Source organism: Brachycentrus maculatus, unplaced genomic scaffold, assembly GCF_059751285.1.
Source record: "Brachycentrus maculatus isolate JH-2025_06_01 unplaced genomic scaffold, ASM5975128v1 h1tg000055l, whole genome shotgun sequence".
NCBI classification, from domain to species: domain Eukaryota; kingdom Metazoa; phylum Arthropoda; class Insecta; order Trichoptera; family Brachycentridae; genus Brachycentrus; species Brachycentrus maculatus.
Window position 1 is genome coordinate 2,019,934 of NW_028280809.1, and position 22,455 is coordinate 2,042,388.

General features: G+C 30.2%; 1 protein-coding gene across 3 annotated transcripts in view; it reads left to right on the forward strand.

The window, feature by feature from the left end:
* Positions 1–22,455, forward strand: part of LOC148311880 (hexosaminidase D-like) — a 122,813-nt gene that overhangs the window by 63,292 nt on the left and 37,066 nt on the right. For all 3 annotated transcript variants that reach the window (XM_088278104.1, XM_088278105.1, XM_088278106.1), the window contains one exon: positions 5,633–5,694. The gene's annotated coding sequence lies outside the window, so the exon portion shown is untranslated. The remainder of the gene's footprint in view (positions 1–5,632; positions 5,695–22,455) is intronic.

Consider the following 22,455-nt stretch of genomic DNA (forward strand, 5'->3'; position numbering starts at 1 on the left):
TCATATTACTTATAAAACAAAATAATAAGATATATGTTTTGGTTCTTTTAAGATAAACATTTCAAGAAGAAAGTAAATGTAAGGATTATTTGTTATCGAGAAATAAGAGAACGTCGAAAAATAAATCCTACGTATTCTTCAGATACAAAGAATTTTTAGTATTATTGTTTTTATCTGGTTGAAAAAATAATAAGGGATTTATGTACAATCCTTGGGACTCTTTACTGACAGGTTATACTGCGTATAACGTAGTTTGAGTCCTACACAGAAAATAAATAAAAAATTCAGGTTGGCTGAACATTTTTAAACACCGTATTATTAAAGTAGCAACGGGGGGCGAATAACGCTTTGTAAATTTTTGTTTTTCGTTATGTTTTTTCAGGCAAATTCTGTTAAAATTCAGTTCCTGATATACACTGAAGGCGGAATTAATTTCCTTTCGAACCGGCAAGACGAAAAGGAAGCTCCGCATTTAGTGAGATAAAAAAATCCCGATTCTCCCATCTCATTTTGTTCGACAAGATTTATAGCAAAAATATATTCCTTTTTTTATTGCAAATTATGTTACCGTCATAAAACCAATGACATTTTGAAATGATAAAATAATTGATATTAGTAATGTTAGTAAATAACCACTCACCGACTACTTCTGTCTACCGGTTTCGAGACGTACCCGTCTCTTCGTCAGGACATACACTACAATTTAACAATCATGCGAACAACACTACACCACACCCACTTAGTACTATTCACATTCACTATCACTACACATGCAAAACATGCAGAGCGAGTTGTTAGTCCCACCATGCTTTTGGGAAACTAAATTAAAACATTACTAATATCAATTAAAATGTTTGACCACAAAGTAAATGCTTTGAATATAATGATAAAATAATTAATTATTGACGATTCATTTGTATAATTATATAAATTAGGAATTTAAAATTGAGTGACAACATTAATTCATTACAGTGCGTATTCTCTGGAATTTTCACCAGTTAAACGTAAAGTCCATTCCAAAAAGAGATAAAGTCACCCTCTGTATGCTATTAATTTTAAAAAATCTTGTTCTGGTATATTTTGTACTTTGTACCGTCGCTCACCCCATGCGGTTAAAAACCGAAGATATATATTTTTTCAATTTGGCGATCGTAGCGATATGTGTTTAACGCGATTGTCGCAGACAATTCATATCGCTCACTCCTTTCAAGAACGTCATATATAAAAAAAACTTGATTTTTCAGGAGATCGTTTTTAAAGTTTAAAAATATAATAAAATGTATTAATAATAAATATCAAGCCACTTATTGAACTTTTTACTGTGAAACAGATCTTTTTAGGTTAAACCTGAAGGTTATTCCTCTATTTGAAAAATCACTTGTTTATTAAAAAAAAAACAGTGCCTTTTCTTCAAAATGCAAAAACAACACATTCTGCCCTGTAGCGGGTAAGTATTAAGTTAAAAATATGCCTCTTTTCCTGGGATATAGTACATTTTATGGGCATTCCGAAAACATGCACAACTGAAAATGGACGATTTTTGATTTATGACGTTCTTGAAAGGAGTGAACGATATGAGTACTCACTTATGTTTATGATGCTTTTCTATTGATCGCTTCAAGATTTCGCCATTTTTCGTGCAACCAAACCATGATTTTAGTGGAGTTTACGTTATCCGTCTAAATGACAATTCATTGCGTGCATATATCATTAAGACACGTTTTAAACCTGATTACTCGTTTATCATTTTTTATTAACCTTTTTTCGACTTCTGGCTAAAATTTATTTGATAAAGAAAAATTATCATTTGAATTCTCTCAATACATTGAACATACGGTCATCATGTGAAACATGAAAAACGAATGCTTGACACGAAAAATCGACCATATGTCATTTACCACTTATTATGAAACACAATAAGCTTCTGCAGAATCGGAACCTGCGTTGATCAGATACTTGGTTAGGTTTTTACTCTAAATTGTAAAATTCTATGATCGAATTTCAAGAATCCTTATTAACATATTTGTATACACTATTTGTTTATGCTAATAGGCATATCATGTCGGTTCAATTACGCAATTTTACCATAAAAAGACCCCGAATTCTTTCCTTGTTTGATTAGCCTCTTAGAAAACCGTAAAAATTGTAAATTGTACACTGCGTTCTTCATAAATTATACACACTGTGTTATAATCTCCAGGCGGTCATTACCACGAGGAATTAGGGAAAAAATCCTATTAAAATTTCGCGCTTCTGTCGGATTATGTTCTCAAAATATTTTGATTAAAAAATATGTTCTAAATTATTTGAAAGAGGCGTAATTTTATTATCATAATATGAATGGAAAACAAATAAAAGTTGTAATAAAAACCAAAGGAATGTGCAAAGCGCATGAGAAACCAAATTTAAGCTGTCTGAAATAAGCTTTTGAAAATAGGTGCCTGTGGCGAATACTGGGTGTTAAGTGGAATGAGGATGTGAGGAGAAGAATCCAACAGCTCCTCATACTGGAAGTCCTGGAGAGGAGAAGGTGGACATGGTTGGGACATGCCTTAGAATGCCACCTGAGAGCATTAACACCTCATGTCTCTTCTTCCAACCCCTAGGATTCCGGCGCCCCGGAAGGCCGCTAACGACCATTCACCGACTATACTCAGCGGCACTTCGAGACGCCGGACTGACCTAGGAGGAAGCCAAAGAGATGGCGCGTGACAGAGTGACTTAGAGACGTCTCGTATTGGCCATAAGCTAGGCCACTGTGGTTCCACGTCTGACGACCCACGGTGGATAAAAACCTTTTAGTCAAATAAACCAAAGCTTCATAGAAAAACGAACGCTAAGATGTATTATTACCCTTCTGACAACGAGTGTGATTCTTCTCTCGGTGATCCAGAGACTGGCAATGTGTCAGGGCCAGCTTGTGGGATTCCAGGAGCAAGCAAAGTGAAGCAGAGGAAACATGTTCGTTCAAGGAAAGGGTTCGAAAGGTTAAGAGGAAGGAACTATAACCTAAGGACGAGGAGAGCTGACCCCCAACAGTTTACAATGACGATAAGTTGGGATGAAGCCAGGAAGAAAAAGAAGTTGGGTTTTTGTGGAAAAAAATTTCGTGGTTATAAGTTTACCTAAAACTCCCAGTCATGCATGTAGATAATATTTATATATTTTTCTTCCTCTTTATTTAGAACTATGTCCTGACGCTCTCCGGTCTGCTCCTGGGAGGTGGAAGATCAGCTATCTCTCCATCGTTTAGGTGGTCTTCCTGGTGGTCTGCTGCCTCTTATGCTGCTATCCGCTGCTATTCTCACCACCCGATCCGAACTTGCTTTTCCCACATGATTTCTCCAGAAACGTCTTCTTTCTCTTCCCCATCGCACAACATCGCTGATTTTTCTTATTTCAGAGTTTCTTACTCTGTCGCGAAGTGTTAGGGCTGCAATGAGTCGTAGAGTCTTCATTTTGAAATATTTATAACGACATATAAAAATGTGCACCGAGAATAATCGCTTAATAATCTCGAGTTTTTTTGTATACTATTTTTTGGAAGTGTCGATTTTTAGTAGATAACGGCATTTTCTGGTTTTTCATTTAAAAAAATCATTTGAATTTCTTCGTTGAAAATTCCAAATGTAATCCTTAAGCCTCGAATTCGAAACACGTGCAAACGAATAAAGTAAAATGAAAACATTTAATACGTTAAATTTATTTTTATGTAACTTTATGTTAAGCCAGATCAAAAAACTCGTTTAGTAAATAAAAAAATATATACGTATACTCAATTGCGAGGGACTTGAATTAAATCAGAAAAACAAATTTCCTTTGAAATAATTCTGGCAAAGGGTTGATGTTATCTGTAGAAAAACATCAAACGAATTTTTATTTTATTTTAAAAACATTTATATTATTCAGTAGTCAATATGTGATCTTATTAGGAGCTTATTTTCAAAAGTAGACAAGTATTCTTTTGTCAAAATAAAGATTGCCAATTTCTTATTATGATTTTCTTCAAATGTTGTTGTTATCTTCTAAAAATATAAGAATCGAAAAACAAACTTGTAAATTATTTGTTTCGAAGTAATTTTCTGCGATATAATTTGGGAATGCACTGTTTAAATACCGTCTACTCACGTGCAAATTCACCGACACAACCGGTCATGGTGCCCTTTTTCTGAAAATAAGCCCCAAGTCCTAACAAATATTATTTTAAAGATGTATTATTGGTTCTTCAACAGAGACTTAGTTTATAAGAAATGGAATATGTTTTGAATGTTCAGATATTTGGATATTAACATGGCTTGCGATCTGCCATCGTCTAGATTATTTGATCACTAGATACACCTGTCTACCGTTTACTATTCTTAACTGAACTGAACTTATTTGAACTTGGACGTATAAAGGCCAAATTCGCATTAGTAAAACTCAGTCTGTTTCCGGCAATGCATAGAGCCGGACGTCTGGTCCCGTCCAATTTTTTTTAGAATACATATTGGATTTTTTGTTTTTGTTTTTTAGAATGTGTATTAAAAAATATTTTTATATATTTTTTTAGCTCACTGCCTTTCAATAACTCTTTTCTTTTCAAAACCGTGTATTTATTTAGAACTAAAATTTATTTTTTTCATAAAAAAATAAAACAATTACGTCAAATGTCACCTGGATTTAAAGAAAATTGAGTTGCTATTTAACAAATATTTCACCTTAAGTGATCACTGTTATTTTGAGATGGATTTAAAACGCATTATTTTGTTTTGAAATGTTGCCAGTCATGTTAACTTTGTGTTGCCATCGATAGCTTATTTTTCGATGATGGGGGATGTTTCTTTAGATACTAACAACTTCAGTCTGGGGGTTTTGAGTAATTTTTGTGCAGGAAGTCGAAAAAATAACGACCCTAATTTCGATGGAATTGTACGTCTTTTAAGAATGATGTTTTCTTTCTTATTCTTGTAAGGTAATCCATCTACGTAGTACAACTTATACCCCGCACAGGTGCGTTGCCATTCTCGTAATCAATCAAGAACTATAATATAAAATCTACTTACCAAGAAATATTATTTTTGTTCTCGGATTTGGGGAAACTCGGGTTTTAAAAATTGTTCAATTTATTTAATGTCAATTTCGTTAAAGACGTAATGGAGGGACCATCTATTTCCTTTTATCGAAGCATCATAAAATATTGTAGCGCCCTCAGGCTTTAAGGAATATATCGCTCACTCCTTTCAAGAACGTCATAAATCAAAAATCGTTCATTTTCAGTTGTGCATGTTTTTGGAATGCCCAGAAAATGTACTATATCCCAGCAAAAGCAGTATATTTTTAACTTAATGTTTACCCGCTACAGGGCAGAAAGTGCTGTTTTTGCATTTTGAAGAAAAGGTGTTGTTTAATTATTTTTTTAAATATACTAAATATTTTTCAAATGGAGAAAAAACCTTAAGGTTTTACCTAAAAAGATCTGTTGCACAGTATAAAGTTCAATGAGTGGCTTGATATTTATTTAATACATTGTATTATATTTTTAAACTTAAAAACATTCTCCTGAAAAATCAAGTTTTTTTATTTATGACGTTCTTGAAAGGAGTGAGCGATATAATATATATGAATAAATCTAATTCTGTGTTTTTTTTTTCAGGTTTCCGAAGTACAATTCTATGCACCACTGGGGGGTGGATCAGGGAAGGAGAATTGCTAAAGGTAAGACTAATCGAAAAATGACAATATTTTTTCGTTTAACCCGCATTTAGTCGCGCATCGATACGTTATTTGTATTAATCGACGATTTTTTTGTTTTGTGGTGCGTTAAGAAAGCGTTCAGTCTTACCACGATGCCTTGAAGTCCGGGTAACCGAAGTTTTTGTTTGTTTTTTTTTTAATGACAATGAAATAAAAAAATGATGAATGAAAAGACTTTTGTAAATGCATAAGGAATTTTAAAAAAATCCCTTTATTTGCAAACGGTGGATCCGAAATTCCTTTTATTTTGAAAACAATGAACTTAAATTTTTGTGGTACATGTACTTAAGTTTTTAGGATTTAAAAATAGCTTAAATATTCTAGGATATTTTATTATGAAATACAAATCTAAAAATTATTACATTAAAAATTAATCAAATAAGATTTTGTTGCCACCTTTATGATAAGTCACAGGACCTTATCGAGGGAGGTAGCAGCATTCGCGATATGATTACTAAAGGTCGTGAAAAGTATGGATCGAAATAGGACACAAAATTCAGAAAACACTTTAGAAGTGAAAAAGGAAGGTGTGGTATTGCGTCGTGAAGCAAGTGATAGTTTGTCTTCTCGTGTTGAGTTTTCTGAGATTTTCTCTTCACTTAGACAGAAACGGAGAAGTTCCCATGAATAGGCCACAGCCAATTATCCTACCCTATCATTACAAAAAGCTGTTTAGGTTAAATGAAAATCCTTTTTACGAAAATAAGCCTTGTACATCAAAAGTAAGGCAAATTACAACTACATCTCCAATTAAAATTCAAATAAAGATATTCAAACCGCATTTCATTTAACGTTATTTGTACCTTAATTGTAGGCAATCTGTTGAACGGAATAATATTGCGTGTATTATTTGATTTTTAATTAAAGTTTTTCTTGGTAAATACCACTATTTCCGATAATAGCGCTATTTACTAAGTTATATTAATTAAAAACTGGATAGATATTACCAGATAGTGACCCCCGAATCAATTAATCAAATTATATTATTTTTTGACATCTCATCAAAGATGAAGAAGAATATGGAAGTCTGGGCATTTATGAGGCTGACGACCGTCATAGCAAGTAACATTCACCAATTCTACCTTTTATTGACAACCACACTACTGAAATTCTTGTAAATTCTACATATATATGAATTTTTGAAACATTGTTCTTGAATCACTAGAACTTCACTAGAGACATCTATATAGATTTGTGAACAAGTATTTGGATACACTCAAAATGTTGTGTATTATTTTACTTCATCACTTGGTTTTCTAAACAAACACAAAACAAAAGGAATATATGTTCTCTTGAATAATTGTTCTGAATCGATTATGGTATGTACAAGTGTGTCCCATCAACCCTATTCTTTAGATAATCGATAATCTGCCATTAATATTAAATATTCATAAAACTGTCGGCGTCGCCCATAATACATAAAACTGACTTATATGCTTTAACTGTGACACTGACAAATAAAATACTCTACTATCAAGATTGTATATGTGAAGAAATAACATATTACGAATATATCAGTGAATTAAAATTTCAGGAGGGTAAAAACCCCGGAAATAATAAGGAATACAAATGACGTTATAACAATTGTACATTAACCCGAATAATTTTCTACCCAGTGAATGAGATCTCGGAAAATCTAAATTATTCTGGGTATTATTCGTTTTTACAATATTTTAAACGAAAACGAAAACAAGTAATTTAAATATTATTATTAGACCATTTTTCAGATTTCTGTTCAGTTTTTTTCAGTTATTTTTTTAAGGTTTTTTTTGTATTTTCATCTGTTGATGAGACTTAACATTTACTACTAAACTGGTAAACTAAACATTTATAGTTCTCGAAACTAGCTGTGTTTAGTTTACGAGTACATTAATACAAATGATCGTATGTGTTTTAAAAACATAAAATAAATCGTTATGTTTTTCCACAAAACTAATACCAAATCAATAAATAAGCAAACAAATTTTCGTTACTTTGTTTTTTCTTTTACCATTTATATTAAATATGGCGATATAAGTAAGCATCGTTTTGGTTTATATTTCTTAGTGAATTGATTTTTTTTAAAGAGCAATATTTGTAATAGAAAAATACTTCAATTTTCTACTATTTCTGTGAGCTTAAGAGGCTCGTTAATAAAAATAGGTATCAAATTGTGGTAGCGTGGGTTCGAACCCAGAAACTCTGACTTCGTCAGTCCGCGACACCAACCACGGGACCACAACCCGACACATAATTTTTGTATTTATTTATAACCCTTATCCGCACCTAATGGTGCATAGGGCACTGCATCAAATTGACGCAGTGTTATCTTGATCATTACTTACATTAAGGCAAGGTGATCACTCTTGCGCTTCAGGAACCAGTCCAAGGTAATATTAAATTAATATTACAGTGTTAAATCACTAATATTTATTTTCACCTCCCCCCCTGGGAATCGAACCCGGGACCTCCAGCGCGGTAGCTCAACACGCTGACCATTACACCACGCAGGCGGACACATAAAAATACATAAAAAATAAATTTTACGCATAAAAAGCTCCTTATCGAAAATTAATTCAAAAGTGCATATCTCTATATTCTTGCACATCTTCATTTCGGAAAAAAAAAAACTTTTTTTCTGCGCGATGCGATGGTGTGAAAACTGAGATACCTAGGGGCATAATAATAATTGGATTACCATGTTTTTTTCGCTGCATCACTAATGTAACAAAAGTGCAACGGAGAGGCGAAGGCTGCCCAGTGTACGGTGCAAATAATGAAGCATCGTTAGGGCCCTGAATGCACGTGCTTCAGAAAATGAAAAATGAAATTAAGACTCGCGTGTTTCATGAACTGGACCTTTGGGACTTGGATCACAATTGAAATAAAAACACGTTTAGTAATTTAAATTGGTACATTCTGGAATATTCATAAACCAACTTGAGCATAGTATATTTTTTGGCTTTTTCTTTTTAACTGCCTAAGTATTATTATGATTTTTAAAGGATGTATTGGAAATATATACAATGCGTAGAATGGTGAATTTTAGACTTTTGTAAAGCGATCACTTGACCAGCCTGTGACAGTTAGTAAGCCCTGTAAATACCCAGACTTTCATATTCTTCTACATCTATGTTGAGAAATCAAAATGTGAACATTATATTATATTACTTTAAAATAACATTATATTCCGAATTTATGTTTTTAAATAACTAAAAATTTGTTTTTAAAAACATTAATTCGGATATGTCAAAACTTTTAGGAAAGTGATGGAGAAATAAATGAACTTTATGTATTGTATGTAAAACTTATATATATATATATATATATATATATATATATATATATATATATATATATATATATATATATATATATATATATATATATACATATATATATATATATACATATATATATATATATGTATATATATATATATATATATGTATCAAAATGTGAACATTATATTATATTACTTTAAAATAACATTATATTCCGAATTTATGTTTTTAAATAACTTAAATTTTGTTTTTAAAAACATTAATTCGGATATGTCAAAACTTTTAGGAAAGTGATGGAGAAATAAATGAACTTTATGTATTGTATGTAAAACTTATATATATATATATATATATATATATATATATATATATATATATATATATATATATATATATATATATATATATATATATATATATATATATATATATATATATATATATATATATATATATATATATATATATATATATATATATATATATATATATATAAGTTTTCAGTTTTCAAAACTTTTAGGAAAGTGATGGAGAAATAAATGAACTTTATGTATTGTATGTAAAACTTATATATATATATATATATATATATATATATATATATATATATATATATATATATATATATATATATATATATATATATATATATATATATATATATATATATATATATATATATATATATATATATATATATATATATATATATATATATATATACACATATATATATATATATATATATATATATATATATATATATATATATATATATATATATATATATATATATATATATATATATATATTTTCTTCTTTAAACCCTTATTCGCACCTTTTGGTGCATAGGGCACTGCATCGTATAGAAGCAGTATTATCTTGATCATTAAATACGCGAAGGAAACGTGATTAACCTTGCACTTCAGGTACCAGTCCAGGGTCATAATAAATAAATATGAGATTACTAATATTTATTCGACCCTTATAAGAATCGAACCCGGGACCTCCAGCATGGTAGCTTAGGGCGCTGACCACTACACTAGGGAGTCGGACAAATAATGTTTATCTATATAACAATATGTATACGAGCATATTTATTGTAACTGCAGACAGTTGGTAGAATTCCGTTTTGAATTGTTGGGTAATATATCTAAAATTAAACACGTTAATTGGATTAAATTCTACTTTTATTTACATACAAAAATATGTATGATAAGATGTGACGCCTTTCGTCTTATTAAGACATTATACTTAATGTGTTTGATAATGTAAATAAATAATGATAAGACGAAACGCGTCACATATTAGCATATATCGCTCAATCCTTTTAACAACGTCATATATTAAAAAAACATGATTTTTCAGGAGATCGTTTTTAAAGTTTAAACATAAAATAAAATGTATTAAAAATACATATCAAGCCACTTTTTGAATTTTTTATTTTTCCACAGTTTTTTTTAATGTAAAACCTGAATGTTTTTTCTCCATTTGAAAAATATTAAGTATATTTAAAAAAAAAAATTAAACAAAACCTTTTCTTCGAAATGAAACAACAACACTTTCTGCCCTGTAGCGGGTAAACATGAAGTTAAAAATATGCCTCCTTTGCTGGGATATAGTGCATTTTCTGGCCATTCCGAAAACATGCACAACTGAAAATTGATGATTTTTTATATATGACGTTGTTGAAAGGAGTGAGCGATATATTTAAATAAAAGTTGAATTCAATTTTAATAACCGTGTTTAATTTTGGATATACTAGTATTATCCAACAATTCAATATGTATACAGTATATACATATACATATTTTTATGACGTAGAATTGCCAAGCATACGATATCCTCCACTGAATACTAGCTACCAATTAGTGAGAAACGTATAGTTTCGATACGGGCTCCCATACTGTAGGTTCGTGGATCATTATGGGCGTAAATTGCTTGCCGTAACTCAATTAGGTGTTATGGTTCATTTAATCCAGATTTTCCGGGCTGTTTATCTACAGCCTAGTGAGGCAAGAAAATAATTACCAATCTGTACGTACCCGCGGGGGTCAGGGGTGGGGCGGCTACCTTGTTACCTAGCTAATTGGCGAGGGCGAGATAATTAAAAAAAGAAAAGAAAAACATCCCCTATTAGCTTGTATGACGGTGTGAGGTATAGGCGAGGCTCGAACAACAACAGCAAGCAAACAAAAAAGCTTTAAATACACACACACACACACACACATATATATATATATATATATATATATATATATATATATATATATATATATATATATATATATATATACACACACACACACACACACATACATATATATATATATATATATATATATATATATATATATATATATATATATATATATATGTATATATCGGAGGGAACATTGTAGCAGGTCAATGTTTTTAAATTGTATATTAATTTTAGATGATTTGTTTGTTATTTTTGTTGGTTAAAATATAAAAATACAATTTAAAACAATAACCCCTTATTATGTTCCCTGCGATAACGCGGTACCTATCTCAACATTATAGGTAGAAAATTTATGATAGTAAAGAAAATATTGTCTTTAATTTCTTCGATAAAATTCTACGAAAAGTTTTTTTAGTTTAAGTAAATTTCTAACAATCGCGTGTTGTGAATCGATAAAAATAATGAATTATTACTTTATCTGCCTTTTATCATCAACCTTATCATAAAATTAAAAATATAAACATAATTTATCCTAACATAATCTAATTATTAATTGTTTTATCGTTTTTAATACATAAATTAGTTTCTTTTGTTAGATATTTACTGATTTTGTTTTCATACATTATTTACGGTTGAGTGACTAACCTGCTATGAACGTCCACTGTTTTATCATAAAGATTTTTAATATGTATTTTCAAAGGAATTTTTCAAGACAAAAGCTCCTTTATTTTTTAGCGACCAGTGAGCAAACATTTCTTTATGAATTATTAATATTTTCTTTACTGTAAACCAGGTCGGCTCTGCTATAATGGAGTTCAAAGTTGGAGGTTGAACGTAGGAATCGCTCACTCCTTTCAAGAACGTCATAAATCAAAAAACTAGATTTTTCAGGAGAGCGTTTTTAAAGTTTAAAAATATAATACTATGTATTAAAAATAAATATCAAGCCACTTATTGAACTTTTTACTGTGTAACACATCTTTTTAGGTAGAACCTGAAGGTTTTTTCTCCATTTGAAAAATATTTAGTGTGTTTAAAAAAGTAATTAAACTATACCTTTTCTTCAAAATGCAAAAACAACACTTTCTGCCCTGTAGCGGGTAAATATTAAGTTAAAAATATGCCACTTTTGCTGAGGTATAGTACATTTTCTGGGCATTCCAAAAACATGCACAACTGAAAATTGACGATTTTTGATTTATGACGTTCTTGAAAGGAGTGAGCGAAATGAAAGCATTTATAACTCCCAACTCTTATACATACCTCGGTTCCGATTTCGTTTGGAAGACAAACGTAGAAATGTGATACAAAATGATTTTTATACGGTTATTTATACGCTTTCCAAGGTTTGGTTGGTGACTGTCTTCCTTAAATCTATTGTGCACGTATTTCGATGCATTCCGCATCATTTGAAAATTATACGGAATGCGTCGAAAAACGTGTTACACTAGATTATAAGAAATAGTGGTATTTGCCAAGTAAAATTAAAATAAATATTGTATTATTACATATTAATGTATCCTTAATAAAGTAAAATTAATAAATATTCGATGTAAACTTCTCTCCAAGCACATACACTTAATCTCTTTGGAGAGTTATTAAATTTAAGTGTATTTTTGGTTGTTATAATATTATAATAATAAAAAATTATTTTTAAATGTATTTTTTGAAGTATACTTAAAATTACTGAATTTTGTAATGAAAGTAAATGCTATCCTTTGAAAATGAAGCTTTCCTTCCGAAAATTGTGAAAAAATGGCAATTTACATATCTAACACGAAATGTGTAGTTAGTAATATATGCAGTGGATATACATGTACCATATGTACGCAACAGGTTTTCAATTTATAATTCTCCAAAATAAACAGTGGAGAATAAACACAGGAAAGAAAGCAAACATTAATCCCAAAACCATGTATTAATTTAAAATACAAACGTGGAAATGTAATTATTTTTCCTTGTTCAAATGCTTCCACGATTAAAATAAATTTATGGGCCTCGCAACAAATATGTTTCTGTTTTAGAAATTATTGTATTTAAAAAATGTCGTATTGCAAAATGGATTGAGACACACAAATTGGTGTTTAAATTACTCCTGAAATACTAATCCTGCTCCTAAAAGTTCACATTTTCAATTGCGGAAAATCTGAGTTGAAAAGTCGAATGGTGAGCATATTGTCCTCTCAGGATCTTTAAAAACTATGCTTCTCAGCATTGTATGTATATCCCTACTAGAATCAACATCACACACACACACACATACACACATTCATTAATTTGCTAGATCTACACTAAATATTTTGTACTAATCTTTATGTTTCTGTGGTTAACTTTAATTGGCTTGTTTAATATATATATATATATATATATATATATATATATATATATATATATATATATATATATATATATATATATATATATATATATATATATATATATATATATATATATATATATATATATATATATATATATATATATATATATATATATATATATATATATATATATATATAATACCTATACATTTTATTAAGTACTTACAAATAGTACCTACATAAAACAGTTCTACCACCAGATGTCGCATGCGTCGCACAGAATAAAACAAAAGACATCCGATAAAAAAAATATAATATTCTGAAACTGTCAGAATCAGATAGATATAAAAATTATTGTAAAGATTAATTAAGAATAAACTTTTATTGTCGTTTTATAACGTGTTAATATTTTTCTTTGTAAATTGGTTGTAAATAATGTGTAAAGTGGGTGTATAATAATAAAATAAACAATGTGTTGCTTTGTAATTAAAGTTTATAATTAAAGCTTATTCTTAATTTATCTTTATAATATTTTTCAATCTATCTATCTGATTCTGACAGTTCAGAATATTATATTTTTTCTATCGGATGTCTTTTGTTTTATTCTGTGCGACGCATGCGACATCTGGTGGTAGAACTGTTTTATTTAGGTACTATTTGTAAGTACTTAATAAAATGTATAGGTAGGTACCTAGGTATTTTATTACATATATATATCTTTTAATTGTTTTGTTTTACATATGTCGCTGTTGTTAACCCAAAGAAAATAAAATAAATAGATTATAAAATAATTATAAATAAAAAAATATAAAAAAATAAAGAAATAAAGAAATCCGGCAGTGAAAATTAAAAAACGTAGTACGGGCCAAAAGTTTCAGGCCCCACGGTGTAAGAAAGGTATTTTCAATACAATTTTGCTTGAATGTTTTTTCAAGAATGAATAAGAAATGTTCTTCTACTGTTTTTAAGTTCAGACCTTTTTTTTAGCTTCCAAGCTAATAATTTTGTACGACTTTACAATAATATGATCTTCCATTATCGATTTGAATTTCCTTTTCTTCGAGAAAATTCAACAATTTCTATTTCTCCCGCAAAATGGGGTTCTGATTTATTCATTGGATTGTCGGCACGCTTTGTGGGATATTTTTCTTTGGTAGTTTTTTGTTCGTTAATTAAAAGCTTCTCGGATATGGTATCGATGTTCCTTCGAACTTATTCATTTCACGCCGGAAAGCCTTTGCATAAAAGTCCTGTCGTTTTAAACGCAAATTATTCCCCCGTCAATTCCACCGTCTGCCTTTTCCTTAAATATTCAAAATTTAAATTATTCAAATGCCCCACAAAAAACGACAAAAAACCTGTGAACCATCTTAGGCACTGCCAAATGAAAATTGTACGTACGAGTATACGGTATAGGGCAGGTGAACCATTCATGGACAATGGACAATCAAAATATTTTTAGTATTGTTTTTGCATACCATTCACTACTCAACATTTTGAGTGTGTCCAAATACTTGTTCACAAAATCTGGATTATCTCCAATTATAGGAGTTATTTTTATATTATTTTTTGACATCTCATCAAAGATGAAGAAGAATATGGAAGTCTGGGCATTTACGGGGCTGAAAAGAACAAGAACAAGGTTTCTAAATTGGTTCATATATATAGAACTTCCAAGAATTTGAGTAGTGTGGTTGTCAATAATGGGTAGAATTGGTGAATGTTACACGTGTGTAAAGTCACTTAAACCAGCCTATGACGGTCGTCAGCCTCGTAAATGCCCAGACTTCCATATTCTTCTTCTTTTTGATGAGATGTCAAAAAATAATATTCACTACTTAGTTACATAGCAATTTTTTTACCCATTATCTTATAAAACTCTTTCTAGGTAAAATAATTTTTTAACTTATATCTGACAAACCTACTCTAGGCAACTAGCAACTGCTGAAACGCGAATGCTTAGATAATCAACCAGGGTGTCCTTTAGAGATAAAATAAAGAGTTCACGCATTCCTAGAAGCCTGGATGTAATAGACTTCGATAGTAAGGAAGAGGAAAGGCAATCGAGATAATATGGGCACATAGGACGCAGAGAACCTGATCATATCGTGAACCAGGCAATTGCCGTGGGTTTTCCTCGAATGATATCGAGAGGAAGATCAAATAATTTATGGATGGCGCAGAAAAAAAATATGATACGAAGGTATGGCCTAGGTGACGTTGTCCAAGACAGAAGGACCTACAGCTTGAGGACGAGGAGAGCTGACCTTAACGGTCTACAAAGACTATAAGTTGGGGTGGAGCCAGAAAGAAGTTATAAAACATATGTACGAGCAAGTGTAGGTAAAATGTTGAAAACATGTGTGAATAAAAAAAAGTTCACAACACATTTCGTTATGGAGATTTATCCATAACGAGAACTAGTTATGGATAAATCTCAAATATGTTTTTAAGATACAAATGATTTATTATGAATGATCACTTGATTAACAATATTCCCTAAGCATGGGAAAATAGAACATAAAGCAATCTGCAATATTTAAACATTTTTGTTGTTTTTGTTTTTGACATCTCATCAAAGATGAAGAATATGGAAGTCTGGGCATTTACGGGGCTGACGACCGTCATAGGCTGGTTTAAGTAATCATTTTACACACGTGTAACATTCACCAATTCTACCCATTATTGACAACCACACTACTCAAATTCTTGGAAGTTCTGTATATATGAACCAATTTAGAAACCTTGTTCTTGAATCACTAGAACTTCACTAGAGACATCTAATGGTGAGATGTAAAGAAGCTTTTTATTAAGCAGAAACTCTTATATTAGTATGTGAGGTCCGAATCCTGGATTATAATCACACACACGAGAAACGCCAGAAAATACCATTTTCATTTTTATTATTTAAGCTTATAATTTGACCAGACAATTTATTTACAACATTTTGAGCGTGTCCAAATACTTGTTCACAAATACTTTTTGTGAACAAGTATTTGGACACGCTCAAAATGTTATTTTTGTTGTTGTTTTTAATGAAAGTTTTACTTGGTAAATACCAATATTTCTTTAAAATCCATTGTAATCTATTTATCAAGTAGGTATGACTTAAATAAAAATTATATCGATTTTAGCACAAAGTGACTGCAGAATCAACTGTCGTTTTTTTGTCATTATTGTAATAACTTATTTTTGAATATTTTATATGTGCCATATTCTGCATAATATTTGTTACTGAATAATTTCGATAAGTTCAAAAGTAGGTACCTACTTTCGATTGCCGGAAACATTGTTTTTATTCCGTGGTATTAAATATTTACAATTGGACCAATGTCTGATTGTAGTACGCCCTACCCGCAGTAGGAATATTAAGAAGCCCAATTTAAATAAGATTATTAGGGAACTGTGTTTCATGTTAGTATCAAGGTTAACCGTTGCTGTGGCCTGCGAATCAAGCTGGAGTCTGGATCTTTGTTTCTTAAATTTAAGCGTGGATCATTAATAATTTAATTAATTTCATTACAAACTTTGTTTAACCCTTTCGACTTCCACACGATTAGAATCAACACGAAGTTTTCTTTATTTTTTCTATGTAAGCACTTACTTAACCTTCTTACGCAAGACATTATTGTTTAAGTATCATGGCTACTTTCCGTTTTTCTGTTTTTTTCTATGCCCCATGTTACCAGAATAGATTAGTTTATCCAGGAAAAATAACATTTAATTCAAAAAATCTGTTCCAGAAAATTCCGTTTCAATTTCATTACGGTAGTATTATTTTTCAATTATTTTTAAAATTTTCCAAGAAATCTGACAATTTAAAATTGATAAAATAATTGAATGATGTATTTCGAAAACCATATTAAATATATATCTCAATTAAAAGTTTTTTAAGATAAATATTTTTTTCTGTGAGAATAACGTGAAGAATGTAGATTAATTCTTTTGTTCCTGAGTAAATTGGAATTTTTCGTATTACATTTACGCATTTAAGGTATAAACGGCAAATCTTTCAACACAATAACAACCTTGATACAGTAACGAAATTGATTTTTAACGTTTACGAAATAATGAATCCAATTAACAATGTACTTTATCAGACAATGTTATTATTTTTAAATATTATTAACAATCTGAATAAATTGTATTGTTATTGTATATACGAGTATGTATATTGTATGGATCTATGTAACAATGCATTATTTTTATATTTTGTATGTACCTATGAATGCTGTATTCAATTTGTTGTTGTCTATTTGCTGCCTCCGTAGTGTAGTGGTCAGTACGTCTGGCTACCGAGCTGGAGGTCCCGGGTTCGATTCCCTAATAAATTATGTAATTTTTTAAATTTTGATATGTATTTTATATTTTCTCTGAACTGGTACCTAAAGCTTAAGTCTGATCTTTAACGACTTTTCTTAAACGATCTTTCTTTAACGATCAATATAACACTGCTTCTATACGATGCAGTACCTTATTTGCCATTAGGTGAGGATGAAAGTTAGAAAGAAGAGGAAAAATGGGGTTCGGATACGGTCATAAAAGTTTTTCAATATATTTTTATGATTGACGGTATTCATTTAAGCGTCATCGCGGAGGGTCAATTTGACATGTCAATATTTTGTTTGACATTCCTCTTCATAACTTTGGTAAATTTCCATTGCAATCCAATGAAAAGTTCAGCGTTCCGGATACCAGCTCCAGGTTATATTTTAAATAAATAACGACTGGAATTTGTTTTCTGGATTATATTTTACAACCCTGACATATGGGCATATTAAAATAATATATAACATTTAAATTTGATTTTGTCGAAAGTAAAATATAATGTTTTGACTGTCAAAAAAACCATGATAAAACAAACAATTTGACAGTCGATCGCCAAAGACGAATATATCGAATGTATGAAAGAACATTTGCCAGAGAAAATAAGTATTGTCTTTTATATTTCGTCATTGAGAAATCGCAAATGTATTTTAAATAAATTGATTAATTGAAATAAAAGAGAAATATTTGTGTTTTTATTATGTACAAAAATACTTCAATTTCAAACTATTTCTGTGAGCTTAAGCGGCGTATTATTAAAAATAGGTATAAAATTGTGGTTGAGTGGGTTTGAACCAACAAACTCTGACTTAGAGTCCGCAACACTAACCACGGGACCACAACCCGACACAATAGTTTCTATTCATTCTAATTTAAGCTTCACTTTGTAAATATTATTCAAAAAAATCTATTGTGACGTGTTTGAAAATGAATGATTTTTTCGAAAATGCAAAGATTTTACCACAAAGTGACTGCCGAATCAATTAATGAAACTTCGATTATCTCTGCAAAGATTAATTTCTTTCATAAATGAGAAACATTAACATCTTATAAATAATATTTTAAGCTGTCAAGATATTGTTTTGCATTAAAAAAATTCAATTTATATTTATTTTATCAGTGAGCGCTCTAATCCATTTATGAAATATAAAAATAATATATGAGTGTCTATATTTTTTCAAACAATCTACAAAGGTCCATTTAAAATAATTTTGTCATATTTAATAATCCCTCTGGCTTAAGTAGCTTGTTCGGGTCTTCATACGGAATGCTAAAATTCCGTTATTGAAAAATTAAAACGGAGAACTTAAACCTGCACACCTGTCGGCAGAGGGTTAAGGGGATTCTTTCCATTGAAACCCAACTAATTGCGGTTTCGCCTGCTAATTAAACCCGTTCGAGTGCTTGAACTGATTTAGGTTTTTGTATTTAGCTGCGTAATAAATTTTGTTAAATGTGTTATTTTATTGACTGGATATTTCAAGAAACGGGGTTTTTTCGGCTTTATTTTTTTTTTTAAGATTAAGGACCAGTATTCGTTAAGTCGCAACTTAATTTTCTCTAAATCCAGGTAACATTTTACGCAGTTGATTGTTTTCTTAAAACGCCGTTTTTGCATTGAAAAATGAGTTTTTCTTCGAAGTAATTATATGGCTTTTAAAAGATAAGTTATAGAAAGGTAATAAGATTATAAAGATTTAAAAAGAAAAATATTTTTCCATGTATGTTTTAAAAAAACAAAAAAATATCCAATATACATTCTTTAAAAAAAATCGGGCGTCACCAGACATGTTACCTCTCCGGTGGTCTCCGGTGGAATGAATTCTGTGTTTGCTTATTAAAGTTTTTTTTAGAATTGTTTATTCATTTTCTACATTAAAAATAATGTCAATTTTTAAATTTACATACGTTATAAAAATAAGGATTAAAAATAAAATTCTTTCAGTTATTCGGATTGAAAAAAAAAAATATTGTTCGTATCGCGTTTACGTGTGAATATATTCGAAATTCCTTTTCTGCGATCTTTCTAGAACGATAAACTATAAATTAATTCTAAAATTCGTCAAATTCTTCTAAAATACTTACATACCTTTCTATTCTTTGATTTCAAAGAAAATATCCCGTGAAAATATTTGTAATGAGATATTCCCCTTAACTTTATAAATTTACAGTTTATTACTTAAATATTTATTTGCTCCTTCATCACATTCCCTTCAAATAAAAATATATCGTCCTTAGGATGAAATCCAGTGTTTGATGTAATAAATAAAAATTGATGTAATAATCCCAAATAATTGTGTAATAATTATTACTTCCATCCTTTTTTTTACACAATCTCATCTTCTTCGGTTAGAAAAAAATGCTAATCAAACATATCTAACATATGCCGTTAATATTTATTTGATATGCGTTGGAAAAATACCTGGTATATTTTTTTAAATAACGAATTCACTGATGTCCACATTTTCAACCAGCGACTTTTGCTGTCATTGTTTTGTTTTACAGGATATAAAACCCACGTGTGCTAGCAAAATGAATTCGAATTTTCCTTCTACATAAGTCCACATTTTTTATCCTTTTCGTTCTGCTGAAAAATAAAACGGCCAAAACAAAAACTCTTTTGAAATATATTGTTCTAAAACATCGAGTTATAATTATGTGTAAAAATTATTTATTTATTTAAATGAAACATAATATTTCTAGACCACTTTCTCTATTATTTTTCATGAAAGATTAAAATCAAATGTTTAATTAATTTTTAGTATTTATTTCATTTCTAATTGTAAATTATAGTAATAGTTTACCATACTCACAGACGTGCGCTCTATATAGGCAGAAAAGCAATGCCTACCCTGGATTACTCGCGTTCCATATAGAAATACGACCAGTGCCTACTATGACTTTTACTTACCCAACCCTACTGCCTATCCTCGAGTGTATTTACTTTTCCTAAAATGGCATAATAATTCATTATCAAATTTTGATTTGTCTTAAAAAAAACGATGCGGGTGCGTAAGGGTTAAACATAGGATCTGATCAAGTAATAATAATAATAATAAAACCCTTATCCGCACCCCAATGGTGCATAGGGCACTGCTTCATATAAACGCAGTGTTATCTCGATCGTTTACACACGAAGGAAAGGTGATCAGCCCTCCGTTTCAGGTACCATCTGATCAAGAATATCTGTTTTTATTGGTGATCCAGTTTGCCAGGATGTCAACCTATATACAGTTCGTCGTCCTTTGATAATCATCATGGCTAGCGGAAGGATCTCTGACCTGAACCTTAATCCTATGAATTGGCATTATACCTGACTATGTATAAATTGCTGAGTAATATTCATTGTCCCGTAGTTTATGCCTCTAGTAACGGATGAATTAATTAAATTTGACGTTAATTTATTACTTTGCTTAATATATTTCAACTCTTCATCTTTTTAGTACGCGAATTCTAAGAAATGTCGCATAAATGTAACATTTTATTAACAAGACTTTGTGATTTATATAAAAAGATTTTTCGTATAGTTTGTGATACGTTTATTGTAGTGCTTTACTGATTTTTTTATAAAATATTTTATCCGAAAAAATTCACGTAAAGAAATAGATATTAACGTAATGTGAATAAAATGATGACTGAATAGAAGACGTCGTTATGATTAGATTCGTTTGTATGGGGATTTATTTAATGTGTATTATTGAATAGAACCAATATTAAAAAAGAAGTATAGGTATGTTATGAAGGTGTGTATTTATTATTTTTTGACATCTCAACATAGATGAAGAAGAATATGGAAGTCTGGGCATTTATGGGACTTACGACCGTAATAGGCTAGTTAAAGTGATCACTTTACACACGTGTAGTATTCACCAATTCTACCCATGATTGACAACCACACTACTCAAATTCTTGGAATTTCTATATATAAATATGGTTCCATTTTGAAACATTTTGCTTGAATCACTAGAATTTTACTAGAGACATCTCTAATAGTTTGATGAAAGAAGCTTTTTATGTTGAGATGTCAAAAAGTAATATGAAAAATAACTCCTATAGTTGGAGAGATAATTCAAATTTGTGAACATGTATTTGGACACACTCAAAAAGTTGTAAGGTATTTTTCAATGTAAATGTATATTAAAGAAATCGAAAATGAAATTGTAAATAGAATGGAGTATATGAAAAACTGGACATTTAAAGGGCTGTCATTGGTATAAATATAATAAGACAAGTTTGTGTAAAAAGTATAAAAAGATGATATTTTGAAAATATTCTATGTCGTCAAATCATGGCGCCGATACGACGCGTGTCGCTTTGATTCACATTTTCCCGAATTTCCATAAATTAATATCGGTGATGATTTTTTTAATAGAGATTCTTCTTCATGGGTTACTTTTACTATCTGTGTGGTGATGGTTTGCTTATTTTATGGTCAGTCTCCACCCGTTTCTATCCTCCACTTGTCTCTTCAACTTGGCGTAACCGCTACATCGTATGTCGGCGATACTTTAGTCCATGTATGTTAGATCAAGCTTGTGCTTCCACATATGCCTTCCGCAATCGCAGCAAGCAGAATGTTTTGTATCGTGGCCTATCCATTTGGCTCGCT